Source organism: Heloderma suspectum, chromosome 10, assembly GCF_057233095.1.
Source record: "Heloderma suspectum isolate Gila_16-S chromosome 10, 16-S_ref, whole genome shotgun sequence".
NCBI lineage: Eukaryota > Metazoa > Chordata > Lepidosauria > Squamata > Helodermatidae > Heloderma > Heloderma suspectum.
This window is the reverse complement of record NC_139467.1, coordinates 5,810,700-5,823,227: the sequence shown is the minus strand read 5'-3', so window position 1 is coordinate 5,823,227 and position 12,528 is coordinate 5,810,700. Positions and strand designations below refer to the sequence as shown.

The 12,528-nt window shown below is 48.3% G+C and overlaps 2 pseudogenes across 3 annotated transcripts in view; one reads left to right on the top strand and one right to left on the bottom strand.

The window, feature by feature from the left end:
* The window catches only part of LOC146337528 (protein CFDP2 pseudogene), a 471,985-nt pseudogene that overhangs the window by 363,910 nt on the left and 95,547 nt on the right, over positions 1 to 12,528 (bottom strand). The gene's annotated exons all lie outside the window — the stretch shown is intronic.
* On the top strand, positions 4,062 to 5,688 carry LOC146337532 (adenosine receptor A1 pseudogene; annotated as a pseudogene). Its single transcript, XR_014784996.1, has one exon. The product of XR_014784996.1 is annotated as an adenosine receptor A1 pseudogene (transcript).

Here is a 12,528-nt window from a genome sequence, read left to right as displayed (position 1 = left end):
CCCTGATTCTGGATCAGACCCAGGGTCCATCTAGTCCAGCATTCTGTTCACACAGTGGCCAACCAGCTGTCGACCAGGAACCCACAAGCAAGACATGAGCATAACACACCCTCCTGCCCATGTTCCCTAGCAACTGGTGTGCACAGGGTCACTGCCTCTGGTACTGGAGGTGGCACATAACCATCAGGACTAGTAGCCATTAATAGTCTTCTCCTCCAGGAATTTGTCCAACCTTTTTTAAAGCCCTCTAAATTGGTGGCCATCACTACATCGTGTGCTAGCAAATTCCAGAGTTTAACTATGCACTGTGTAAAGAAGTCCTTCCTTTTATCTGTTGTGAATCTCCCCACAATTAGCTTCATGGCATGACCCCACTGAGTTCTAGCACTAGGAGAGAGGGAGAAAAATGTCTCCCTATCCAAATTCTCCACACTGTGCATAATTTTGTACACCTCTGTGATGTCTCCCTTGATTCGCCTTTTTCCATGCTAAACAATCCCAGCGGTTATCTTCCCTCATAGGGAGGTGCTCCAGCTCTGTATGACTGGGTCACCATGGACATGCGCAGCTGGGGATGGCGCGCCATATGTCTACCAAAGTGGGCTCTGTGTGGCCCATGAAAACCTTTGTGCCCCTTACATTTCAAGCCCCTTTGACCACACTGTTTTAAACAGGCACAGAACCTGAGGCCTGGTGACCAAATCTGGCCCTCCTGTGGTTCCCCAGAAGGCCATGCTTCTTTTCCCCCCAACCACATTGTTTGGTGGTTTCCTGGCTTTTCTGTATTCCCCCCCCACACACACACACACACCTTCTAAACAAGTGAAATGCCTCTCCTAAAGCTCAATTATTGTAAAAGCTTTGGTGGTCTTTTGCCTTCAGCTCCGCCCACCACTAGAATGCATCCCTTGAGACCTTCTCCGGAAGGTCTCGGGGCCCTCATGCTGAAAGAAGTTCTGCACCCTTGATTTACAGAGAGATTTATATCTTGCCCTTGAGCGGGGTGGGGGGGGGTGGGGGATCTCAATAAGGTGGTTTACAGGTAATTGCCATAAAACAATAAGAGCAACCATAAGATCAAACAAGTAAAAAATAACAACACTGCTTAAAACTGAACAAGCAAATTAAACAAGCAAATCAGCATATGCAGAAATTGATCATGAAAAGCCTTCCAGAATTTAAAAAAAAAAAAAACATATCTGCCCTTTAAGCATTTTTGAACTGAAAGATGGAAAAGCAGTATATAAAATAACATGTTCAGGAAAAAGAGCTACACAAAGAGATGGTGTCTTCCACCCGCCCCTTTCTTTTGAAACCCACCCTTCTTTTCTCCCCACATAACGTATATTTATTTAATAAATATTTACTTAGCTCTCCAAGGCAATGACAGAGTTCACACAACAGAACTGCACAGCAAACAGAAATCTATTCTGAGCTTTTTTGCACGGAAAGAAAAGGCAGCTCATGGGGCTCTTTTGTGGACGTGAAAACAGGTTGTGTCTTACACCTTTTTAACCCAGCTCATACCTCCTAGGTTCTCCCCATGTTCCTCTGCCAGGAATGTGTATTGATTGATCCCGTCTGTATCTGCTGATGGGCTCGGCTCCCTTCACCATTTTTAGCAGCTTAACAGGTTTAATGAGCCATCCATTCAATAAGAGCTTTTCACAATGGCTTTGATTTTTTCCCCCTCATCAGGCACATCCCCTGATAAGAGATTTATAGGCTTGTTTGACGTAAAAGTAAAAACTTTTTGCAAAAAAATAACATTAAAGGAGGCTTGTTTGCTGTCCTTTCCAATGTGGAGAACTAATGTGGTCTTCAGAATTCTGTGGGGACACTATGCTAGGGTGGCCAACTTCTTTTCTAGCAGGTTACCTGTGCCTTTAACACAGGGGTGTGGAACCTCAGGCCCGGTCCCACTCTGGCCCTCCAGGGTTCTCCAAATGACCACGCCCCTTCCCCTGGCTCCGCCCCTTTCCCTCCAACCACCAATCATTGGGTAGTTTCCTGGCTTTGTGCATTTTCCTCACATTGTAAAAAGGTTGAAATCCCTCTCCTAAGGCTTAGTTAGCAGCTGTAAGGGCTTTACACTACAACATGCTGGTATTTGGGGGAGTTTTGGCCCATCTCTTTGCCTGAGGCCCTGCCTGCCACTGGAATGCGCCTCTCCCAGAAGAGCTTCTCCAAAACAGAATTCTGCCCTCGCGCTGAAAGTTCAGTTTAACGCCTACGGAACAGGCAAAGGAAACATTTAGCAGGCACTACCTTTACCTGCTTATGAGGTCTCCCTGCTGGGAAAAATGTCTCTGTATCATGAAGCTATTGAAGGCCCAGGAGCCCAGACACAGCAAAATGTTGGTCACCCTGCTCTTTCCCACTTCGGCAGTTGCCACCATGAGGCCTGAGAAAATGATGAGTTCATAAGATCTTCAAATATATACATATATGGCACGTGTGCTTTTCTGCTACCACAACCAAATTTCACAGCTTAGTGAAATTTCATTTGCCCAACTGCTGCTCCATCGCGCTACCTGGGCTGACCTTGAGAATCTGAAACTTCACTGGACTTTCCTAGATCCCTCTCCATGGTCAACCTGAAATAAATCTGTCAGTTGCTTCTGCATTTCTGGCTTCTCCCCCCACCCCCCTTCTCCTGTTGTGGCCAGACAAACATTCACTCTGCTGCCCAGCCCTTTGTCTATTCCTTTCCATGGAAAATCCAGGTGCTTTTGTATGCTGACTGCCACTTATCAGATCTAATTTTTATAAACATCAGAAGACGGAAGTGGCAAAAAAGCAAGCCACAGGTAGACTGGGCAGCTCTGCTTGCACGGGATGTGACTTCGGGGGCCCATGGGCATGCTTCTGGCCTTCTGATGACATGCTTTTGCGCGGGGAGATAGCAAACAGGCAGCCCAGGAAATGGTATCTGTGGGTGAGTCAGAGTTCAGCTTTTACTTGCTCCTCAGTAGAACATCCCCTTTGTTGCTTCCTAGCAGGGGATCCCAACTTTCCAAACTCAAAAGAAGGCTGTGCCAGGTCCCAGGTTCGATCCCTGGCATTTGCTCCCCTGCCCCAGAGGGCTACATCTCCCAACCAGCACACCTTGCCTTGCATCTTTGAGGCTTCCTGATTACAGACTTGGAAGACTAAAAACAATCAGAATAATAAGCGTGGAGAGGGCTTAGCAGTGTGGTGACCAAGGAAGAATCGGTTGTGGCTGAAAATGGGGCGAAGGGTGGGGAAGTGTGACTAAAGAGGGTAGTTTGAAATCGACCTTTAGAAGTGTAACATCCTTTGTGGTGATCTTTCTGAACTTCCCCCTTTTCCATGCCAATATTAGGGGGGAAATCCATTAAACCCCAACTATTTCCCTACATTTAGGGCAGGAGCTGTATCCCTATTTTTGTGCAGTCCATAATCAATATTTATTTCTATTGTATGCTGTTCTTTTCTCATGGGCTGACTTACATAAATTACAATTTTATATCAGATTGAAGTGGGATACACACAGAGACATATCAGGAGAAGTCTGGTGAAAATTTGTTGCAGAACATCAGTGTTCCAAAATGTGCATGGGGTGGGGTCGTGAGGTGTCATTTGCCACTCTATGGGTTTTTTAAAATCTCCCCATTCACCAGGTTTATCTTCTTGGGGCAGGGCCATACAGCTCTGTGGTAGAGCCAACTGCTTTGCATGCAAAATGTCCCAGGTTCAATCCCTGGCATCTCCAGTTTAAAAAAAAAAGGCTCAGGGAGCAGGTATAGGAAAGACCCTTCTCTGTCTAAGAGCCTGGAGAGATGCTTCCAGTCACACTAGACAATACTGGACTCGATCAGCCTTCCCCACCCCCAACATATGCCCTCCAAATATGTTGGACTACAACTTCCAGTGTCCTCCAGCCAGCCACCTCTGTGAGGAAAAATTTCTCCTTTGCTGAACAGAAAAAGTTTGAAAAGTACAAGAGAGATTAACAAATCTCAGAACATCACCATATATTTTTAAAAACTACGAAAGCCATGCTGGTCCATAAGAACAACAACAACAAAACCACAGTTGGGCATTACCTTTATTCAAACACACAAAAATATGCAAGCTTTTGAGTACTCCAGAACTCTTCATCAGACTAGGTGGTATCAAAAGCAGGGGATGGGGGAAGACACAGAAAAGTCCAAAAATCTGACCAGATGTTGCGGTCATGAAGTCTGCAGTTTAGATGGACCCAGTCTCAAAATGGAGATTTGCAGTCAGAATGAATTAGTCAGTGATAGGTGTTGCAGGTATCCATTTACACCTAGCACTGCATTTTGGGGCAGAGAAGCAATGACAGATCTCCATTTCCATAAATACAAAGGCTGGCTGTAATTCTGATTGTCTTCTTGCCTTGGGTGAAACACACAGGTTCCTGAGTTGGCATAGAGCAGAAGTGCATGAAAACGTGACGGTCCTTATATTAACAAAATCGGAGATTAATTTGGGCTGTATTCTCAGAGGGTGTTTTTTCCCCCTTCCCATTTCACAGATTCTTGGACTTCCCCAGGACCCGAAGGTAACAGGGCAGCAATCTGCAGAGGCTGGAAATCTCAAAGAGAAGGTTCTTGCTAACAAAATCAACGTGGCTGATGCCCCATAATGGCAGCCCCTGACAATTCGTCCTCCATGCCGCGGTGCCACCTAGCAGCGAATGCAACATCCTCACCAGTTCTGAACATCCCCTACTTCCTGAGTGAAAATTTGACAGCTTTGTTCTCCGTCGTGGGCAATCTTTTCATCTGCACTGTCATCTTGCGGAACAGGAAGCTGCGCGCCGTCGTCACCAACTACTTCCTGCTCTCACTGGCTGTGGCAGACATCTTGGTCGGGGCGGTGGCCATCCCGTGTGCCCAGTTTACTGATATGGGGTTGCCGCGATACAGGCCACAGCTGTGCCTCTTGATGCTGTGCACGTTGTTAGTGTTCACGCAAGCCTCGGTGTTCGGGCTGCTGGCCATTGCGGTGGAGAGGTACATCTCCATCTTGAAGCCTTTCCAGTACAAATCTTTGATGAGTCCCCGCAACTCCCTCTTGGTCATCTTGGCCTGCTGGGGGCTGGCTATTGTGATCGGCCTTTTTCCTATGATGGGCTGGCACGACCCCTTGCCAGCCAGCGGGGAATGTCTATTCAACAGCATAATCAAAGACACATACATGGTCTATTTCAACTTCATGGCCTGCATGTTGGTGCCTCTGTCAGCCATGATGGTGCTGTATGGGTACATCTTCCTGGAGGTCAAGCGTCAGATCCGGAAGGTGGCCGAGGGGGAGGTCGATGTCAGCGCTCAGGAGAGGCGCCAGATCATTGTTCGCAAAGAGCTGCAGACGGCTACTTCACTCTTCCTCATCCTCTTCTTTTTTGCCATCTGCTGGCTCCCACTCCACATCCTCAACACCATCATGCTTCTCTGTCCCAGCTGCTGCATCCCCAACCAGCTCATCCTGACCACTGTCATCCTGTCCCACGCCAACTCTGCCATCAACCCCGTGGTGTACGTGTTCCGCGTGAGATCCTTCCGGAAGGCTTTGGAAGGAGCCTTCTCCTGTGCCTGCTACTCCACTGCCGTGGGCGTGTTTTCCAGATCGGGGACGATGCCATCCAACGTATTGGAGGTGCCACAGCTCCGGAGTACCTTTCTGCCGGGGAAGTGAATGTAAAACTCTGACTTCTTGATGCACTTATCAATCTGTTCCCAAGCGAGGGGGGGATTTCAGATCTAGTAAAATTTGCTGAAGAATGAACAGTGAAGGTAAACTTCGCTATAGGTGGGTGCGAGGACAAAATATTTTTAAAATGCTGCAGCCAGGCAGGCAGTCGTGTGAACATTGGAAGCTGCTTTATATGGAGTCAGACACTTGGTCCATCTCACCCGGTGTTGTCAACACTGACTGGCAGCCATGGCTCTCCAGGGTTTCAGGCAGGAATTTTTCCAGCCCTAACTGGAGGTGTTAGGGACTGAACCTGGGGCCTTCTGCGTGCAAAACAGGGGCTCTACCACACTGAGCTATGGCCCTTCCCAATCCAAATGCTGCATCAAGAAAAGCTGGACACTTTGAGCAACTGGGCATAATTCCTCCCATTTTTGCATAATTTCTTCTTGTTCTGATACTCATGGGGAGAAGCAAATTGCTATACAGGGCACTGATGCCCCACACATGGCATCCCTAGCCAATGGGAATGGGCAATCCCTTGCCCAACTACATCTTTGCCTTCTAAGATTGTAGCAGGCATTGCCCCCACCCTTTTGAGCAGATCTTTGCACCATGAGGACTAGAAATTTCTTCTCCTCCTCCTCCTATTATTATTATCATCATCATCATCATTATCATCATCATTATTGAAAGTAGATGCTGGGATTCCCAGGAATGGAATTCTCCATACATTGCCCCATCGTTCCCTTCTTCTGCCCCGCCATGGAATTGCAGCACGCACACCACAGCATCCAAAGAGACTGAACTGCTTTTCTCTTGGTTTCACAGTGTTTCCATGTCTATTGCTTGATCTGCATCGGTTCTTGGAACGAATTTCTGATTTGTGTGTTACTTAGGTCACTCATCCTTGGACACAGAGACTTGCTGGCCAGGGTAAAATGCCAGAGGACGCAGCTAGTGAATGTTGGCCTTTGAGATCAATTTGCTCGAGAGGACAGTACTGGCTCCGTGGGCGGGGGCAAATCACCCCGCCCACAGTGGACGGGCCCTCAGTCTCCTCCCGGCCATTGCTGCTGGCTGCTCACTTGCTCATCGTCTCTGGACCCGAGGGAAGATAAGTGAACAGGTGGCAACAGCAAGGAAGACCAGCAAAGATGGGACACTTGTTGGTGGGCCCCCTGGCAGCCACGGACCCTGGTGGTTGCCCAAGCACCCCAACTCCTGATGCTGGCCCCAGGAGATGGTATGAGGCCTTGGTGGTCTAACACAGCCTCCCCCTACCTGGTGCCCTCGAGATGGTGGGATTGCAACTCCCAGCATCCCCCACCCAGATTCTGAGAGTTGTAGTCCAGCACATCTGGAGGGCACCTGGTTGGGCAAGACTGCTATATCCGATGTTTTCTGTGTGTTGCGTGAAGGAGGACTTACATCTCGCGTCGTTTTAATTGGCCAACGCCCTTGAGTTTTGGCATTGTGAGCAGTGATGCTGACAGATTTCATAATCAGTTCGCCTGTCCATTGAAACGTGTCTGTTCATAATGCTCATCTTTGTAGCACGCCCGCATCGATGTATTATGAGTTCACTATTAAGTTTGGAATTGTGAGCCTTGGAGCAGTAAAGTAGCACACAGACACCCCAGTAAATCTTCACTCATCCTACCACCTAGACCTCCCCTCGAAACTTACTTGAAGCAGTTGCATTAGCTGCCTCCATCATCACGATCTACCACTGCAGCTCTGGCTGTGAGAAGAAGGAGGACTCCTCTGCAGGGTTCATCTTCATACCGGTGATTGGTGCTGGCGAGGAAACATCAGGTGACATCATCGTGCAGGCAGGCACTGTGGAAACAACCAATCAAAAAGAGGGCCGCATAACGTGGTGATGCGTGACATCTGTCCTGCTCTAGACTGAGTCCTGGCTCTCTGCACTGCAAATACAGGGAGGTATACAACAGAGTAGTCCATTTAGCCAGCAAATGGTCAAGCACACAGGTTTCAGTCCAGTGGGGCTCAGGCTAGGGCAGGAGTGGTCAAGATAGCAGGCCAAGTTCGGAGCCCGGTTAGGCAGTCAGATACGTTACGCAGGCCAGAAGCAGGGTGAAGAAACAATCCAAGGGTCAGTAGCATGGAGCATTAATCACAGGGCCAGGCACAGGAGGCAAGGAAGCAGATGCTGGAGCTGGCAGATGCCTTGTTTCCAGCAGCTCTCAAGTTACCAGTGAGAGCTGATCTAGCTAGAGCTACTAGGGCCCCACCCAGTGCTCAGCTGCATCACATTAGAGGCCTGTCAGATGTCCCCCTCATGAGAAGAGCCCGACTCATGAGTAGTCCTCTTCAGTAACGAGCACTCCTTCGCCTGGCCACCATCCTATCATGGACCTTATGGTGCCGGCATTCTCGGGGGGCCAGGTGGTGGCCCACCATCTCCCTCTGGCTCCGAAGCTGAGCTCTCTGCCTCTCTAGGAGGCAGATCCAAAGGCATCACTCCTGAGGGGCCCACACCATCTTGGCTAGTGCCAGGGTCTCCTGAAGGGCCAGATGGCTCCAGAGGTTCTGCCTCCTCCTCTGAAGACGACTCCAGTGGTGGCAGAACACCTGGGACCAGGACATCATGCCACATGACGCGATTCTAAACGACAGCCCCCAAGGTGCGCCTTGACCTCATGCACCTACGAAACTCTGTATGTACGGAGTGAGATTTCCCATTAAAGGAGAACTCTTGTCCGACCTCACATAGATGAATTTGTTACTTTTTAAGTAGATAATGAATGCACTCCGGGTAAATGCAGCCATTGCTAATTTTGAGGGAGGAAGAAAAACCCATCAGTGCTCATCCCACCTTTTCTTGATTTTTAAAAGCAGCTGCTGTATGAGAGCCTGTGTGCATGCTCTCCACGAGGGGGTGCTGTGCTCCAAGACTTCATGTACTTTTTTAGTATTTTTTTTCCCTTTCACTCCTGCAGAAAACAGCACACCAGCAACTAGACTGGGCAGTGGGTCAGATCACAGGAACGAGGAACCAGATTGCTTCCTTAACATGTCACGGAGATGTACAAATAGTTCCTGAGCTTGCAAGAAGTACACCAAACTAGGTAGGCTTCCCCAGGATTAAGCATATTCCCCATGAACAGGCCAAAGGTTGCTGATGTTTCATACTAGAACCTGTTTTCAAAACCAGTGCCTAGCCTGACATGCGAAGTGGAAGATAAATATTTATGCATTTATTACATTTTAATACTGCCCAATAACTGAAATTCTCTGAGCAGTGTTCAGACTGAAAACATAAAATACGAAGTAACAAAGCAATATTCATAAAACAAGTCAGATAAAGATGGGGGAAAAACAGCAGCAAATTAAAAATAAAACCAGCAACAGGGTTAAAACAGTGCAAAGATCTAAAACATGAATGGTGAACCTTCCAGCCTGATAAGGCCGCAGGGGTTCCCCATCTATCAGGCAGCTTCTTTCCTTGGTCCTGCCTCCTTTGCCTTGCAGGGAAAAGTTCTTATCTCGGATCAGCATCAGAGCGTTTCCCTGTGAGGCAGAAGGGGCAGGCCAGGGGAGGAAGTTGCTGAGTGATTCTGTCCTGCTTCCTCCTGAGCCTTGTCCTACTTGTGAATAGACAAGATGCTCATGCTTCCTTCTGAACAGGCATGCAAAGACTTGGTGTTCAGAATGCTTTTGAAAGTGCTACTGAGTGATTCTCCTCCATACTTCTGAGTAGACATGCAGAGGCTTGGCCTGCTTAGTTGCAGGTAGACATGCTGCCCATGCTTACTTCTGAGTAAACATGCCTCCTACTATGAATTGGTAACAATGGCTTTTGGGGGGGCGGATTTTCAGCCCAGCCCACTTGTGCCTTTGGCTCTGCCCACCACTGGAATGCAACCCCTGAGAGTTCCAAAATGGGATCCGGCCCTTGGTGAAAAAATATCCTTCACTCCTGGAATCCTCTAAAAGCACTAAAAATAGTTCCTAAAAAGCCTTGGACATAAAGAAGACTTCACCTTTTTAGAGAGACTGAGCCTGTGCAGAGTACATTTGCTGAGGGCACCTGTTTTAAATGCTAGGCTCAGTTCTGGAACTTATGAAGAATAGATGAGCAGGTTCAAAGCATCTTGATCATTGCAGAGTTCCCACACAGGACCTAGTAGCTGGGAATTCCAGCACAGAGGGTGTTGTTTCCAGGCCGATTTGAGATGTGAAGCATTGGTATTGAATAAGCTCACCCATCTACAAGAAAGGGGATTGAAAGCATACTCAAGCGCCATGGCCAGGGGTTCTCCTAGGTACTTAAAAGACTCAGAGCCCAGACCCACAGGGCACAAATCAGCACATGCTAATGTATACTGATCTATGCACATTTAGAAATAATTGGATTTATTTCAATTTCACAGCAGGCAAAGTCAGCTAATTTCTCATCCAAATCATCTCAAATAAATTCTTCAATTAATTTGCACCCTGACCCAAATCATCCAAAACCAATGGAATTTTTTTTTCTAAGCTTAATTGCTATGCCGGGGACAATTTAGTGGTGGTGAGTGTTGCAGCATTGTGAAGGGGAGATTTAACCCTTCCCTTCCCAGCTACAATCGCCCTTGAAAATTGCCTCATGCATGGCAATTACACTGAGAAAAAAACCTTCCATGGGCACCACTGCACACTGAGGGCCCTGTGAGATCAACTGGGGCTCTGGGAAATAGATTCGGGGCTGCGGCCCCATGAGCCCAGGCCTAGCAATGTCCCTGGCCAGAGATATTTTGCTTTCTAGGCAAACGAACCACTCTGCCTATCTGAAAGAGAAGGTATCAATTTAGAATCCCGACTGCCCAATCACAGCTCCAACCTTATCGAGTTTCTTCTCACTGTGGGTTATTAATGAGGCTGGCACACTTGCTGAGAATTGTCATACTGTTTAACCTTTGCCTTCTGGCTGTAATGTAACAGGGCTAATAGCTAGTCCCTATTTCCAGATCCCGTTAAAACAGCTACTCTGCCAGAGATGGCTGCATCTCACCATGCACTGTGAAAAAGCCACATCAACACTGTGCCCCCCGCAACACACACGTTTAAGGACACCAAGGGGGAGGTCTGTTATGTGCATCCAGAAAGCTATGCCACGCTCCCTCTATCATGGGTGGGGGGAAATGGGTCAGTGAATTCTCTTCCAGCCGGTGCCAACTGCTGTTCCCCACCTCAGTGAACTCTCCCTCGCTTATCTAGGCACAAGCTTCTAGGGATGATTTGCGTATAACATCATCAATGTACTTCCTGTTTTAAGAGGGAGACACACACGGAGAGAGACTCCTGCCCCAGTAAAGAGCCATACTGAGTCAGACGAAAGTGCCATCGAATGCAGCATCCTGTCTCCCAGTGGCCAAACAGGTGCCTCTGGGAAGTGCAGAAACAGGGCATGAAAGCAAGAGCCGCTGCTCTTGCTCCCGAGAACATATTCAGAGGCAGACTGCCTCTCAACCTGAATGTACCATACAGCCACCGTAACCAGCAGTCACTGCTAAACCTATCCTTCAAAGAGTTTGCACTCCATGGGAAATGTACACAAGCCCCATGGACAGGGACAAGATCAGGCATGAGAGAAGAGCGCTGGTTTGGCCCGGTGTGCATTTCCTTCCTCCAGCAAAGCAGAAGTCTGTATATTCCTGGTAGTTCTGGGCTCCCCACCCACAGTGTTCTCTTCCAGGCTTAGAGCTGCCAGCTGGTGTGGCACTGAAGTATCGATAGGCTCAGGCCCCTGGCCCAGGATCTGGCTTTATCACACATCCCTGTATCAGTCGCAGCCAGCGCCCTCTTCTCCCTTTCATCCTGAATTAATCATCAGGACTCGGCTGTCTCCCCATTTCCTGAAAAGAAGTCGTCGCCTCTGCAAAAACCTCTGACTTGTTGAAATCCGAGCCCCAGCCTGTGCTCAACCCAAGCTGCAATATTGAGCTGGATCTTCTTGCCTAGACGTGGGATGAAGGGGGGCAGCATAAAGAAGGCTCTGGGACCGGGAGAGATGAGGAGCTGGGTCTCTGACGCATCTGTCTCTCGCCGTCCCCTGCTTAACAGGGAATCTTGAAACACGTTTGAAAACCTCGCTCACTAAGGGTTGCTTCGCACCTTCCAAAACAGAGAAACTAATATTCTGTTAAGGGTATCGATGGTCACACGCTGACAAATCTGCATAGAGGTCAGTTGCAGTAAGGATATGAGCCAGCAGGCAATCATTAACTGTAGTTCTCCAGACACGTATACAAGGAGTGATTCACATGTGTGACCATCTGTATATAGGCCAGTTAGCAACTAGGTTTCCTGGAGGGACACTTAGGAAATGGACTCTCTGTCCCCACAGCCTGCTTGCAAGCCCAGTTGCCAAAGAGTACACTTGCTCCCACCTCCTGAGCCCTACGTCTGATGGCACGGTCTGAAAGGCACATATGGATAGTACTCAACACACGATGGCCGCTGCTGAAGATAAACAGGTCTGGGTTTGGTAGGAGGATGGGAGACAACCTGGCAACCCTATCTATGCCACCTTGAGTTCTACAGAAGGCGGAAGTATTTTTCGTTATTTCTCTCCTCATGGGGCACCCTAAGAAGCCCAGCCTTCTCCTCTGCTAGGAATCTCCTGACAAATCCATCTGTCACTATATAAAGTTCCCCTTGGGGTGGCAGCAGGATTTTGCTGCACTTGGCCATTTGATTGCTCCCTGCGGGGTCATTGATACTTTAAGTAAATTTGTTTTTAAGCAATGCTGCACCTCCATAAGACATCACTGTTAAGACGCATGAGGCGGTAAAAGGTTTGTCCTGTATCAAAGCAACACAAAGTCACTTTCA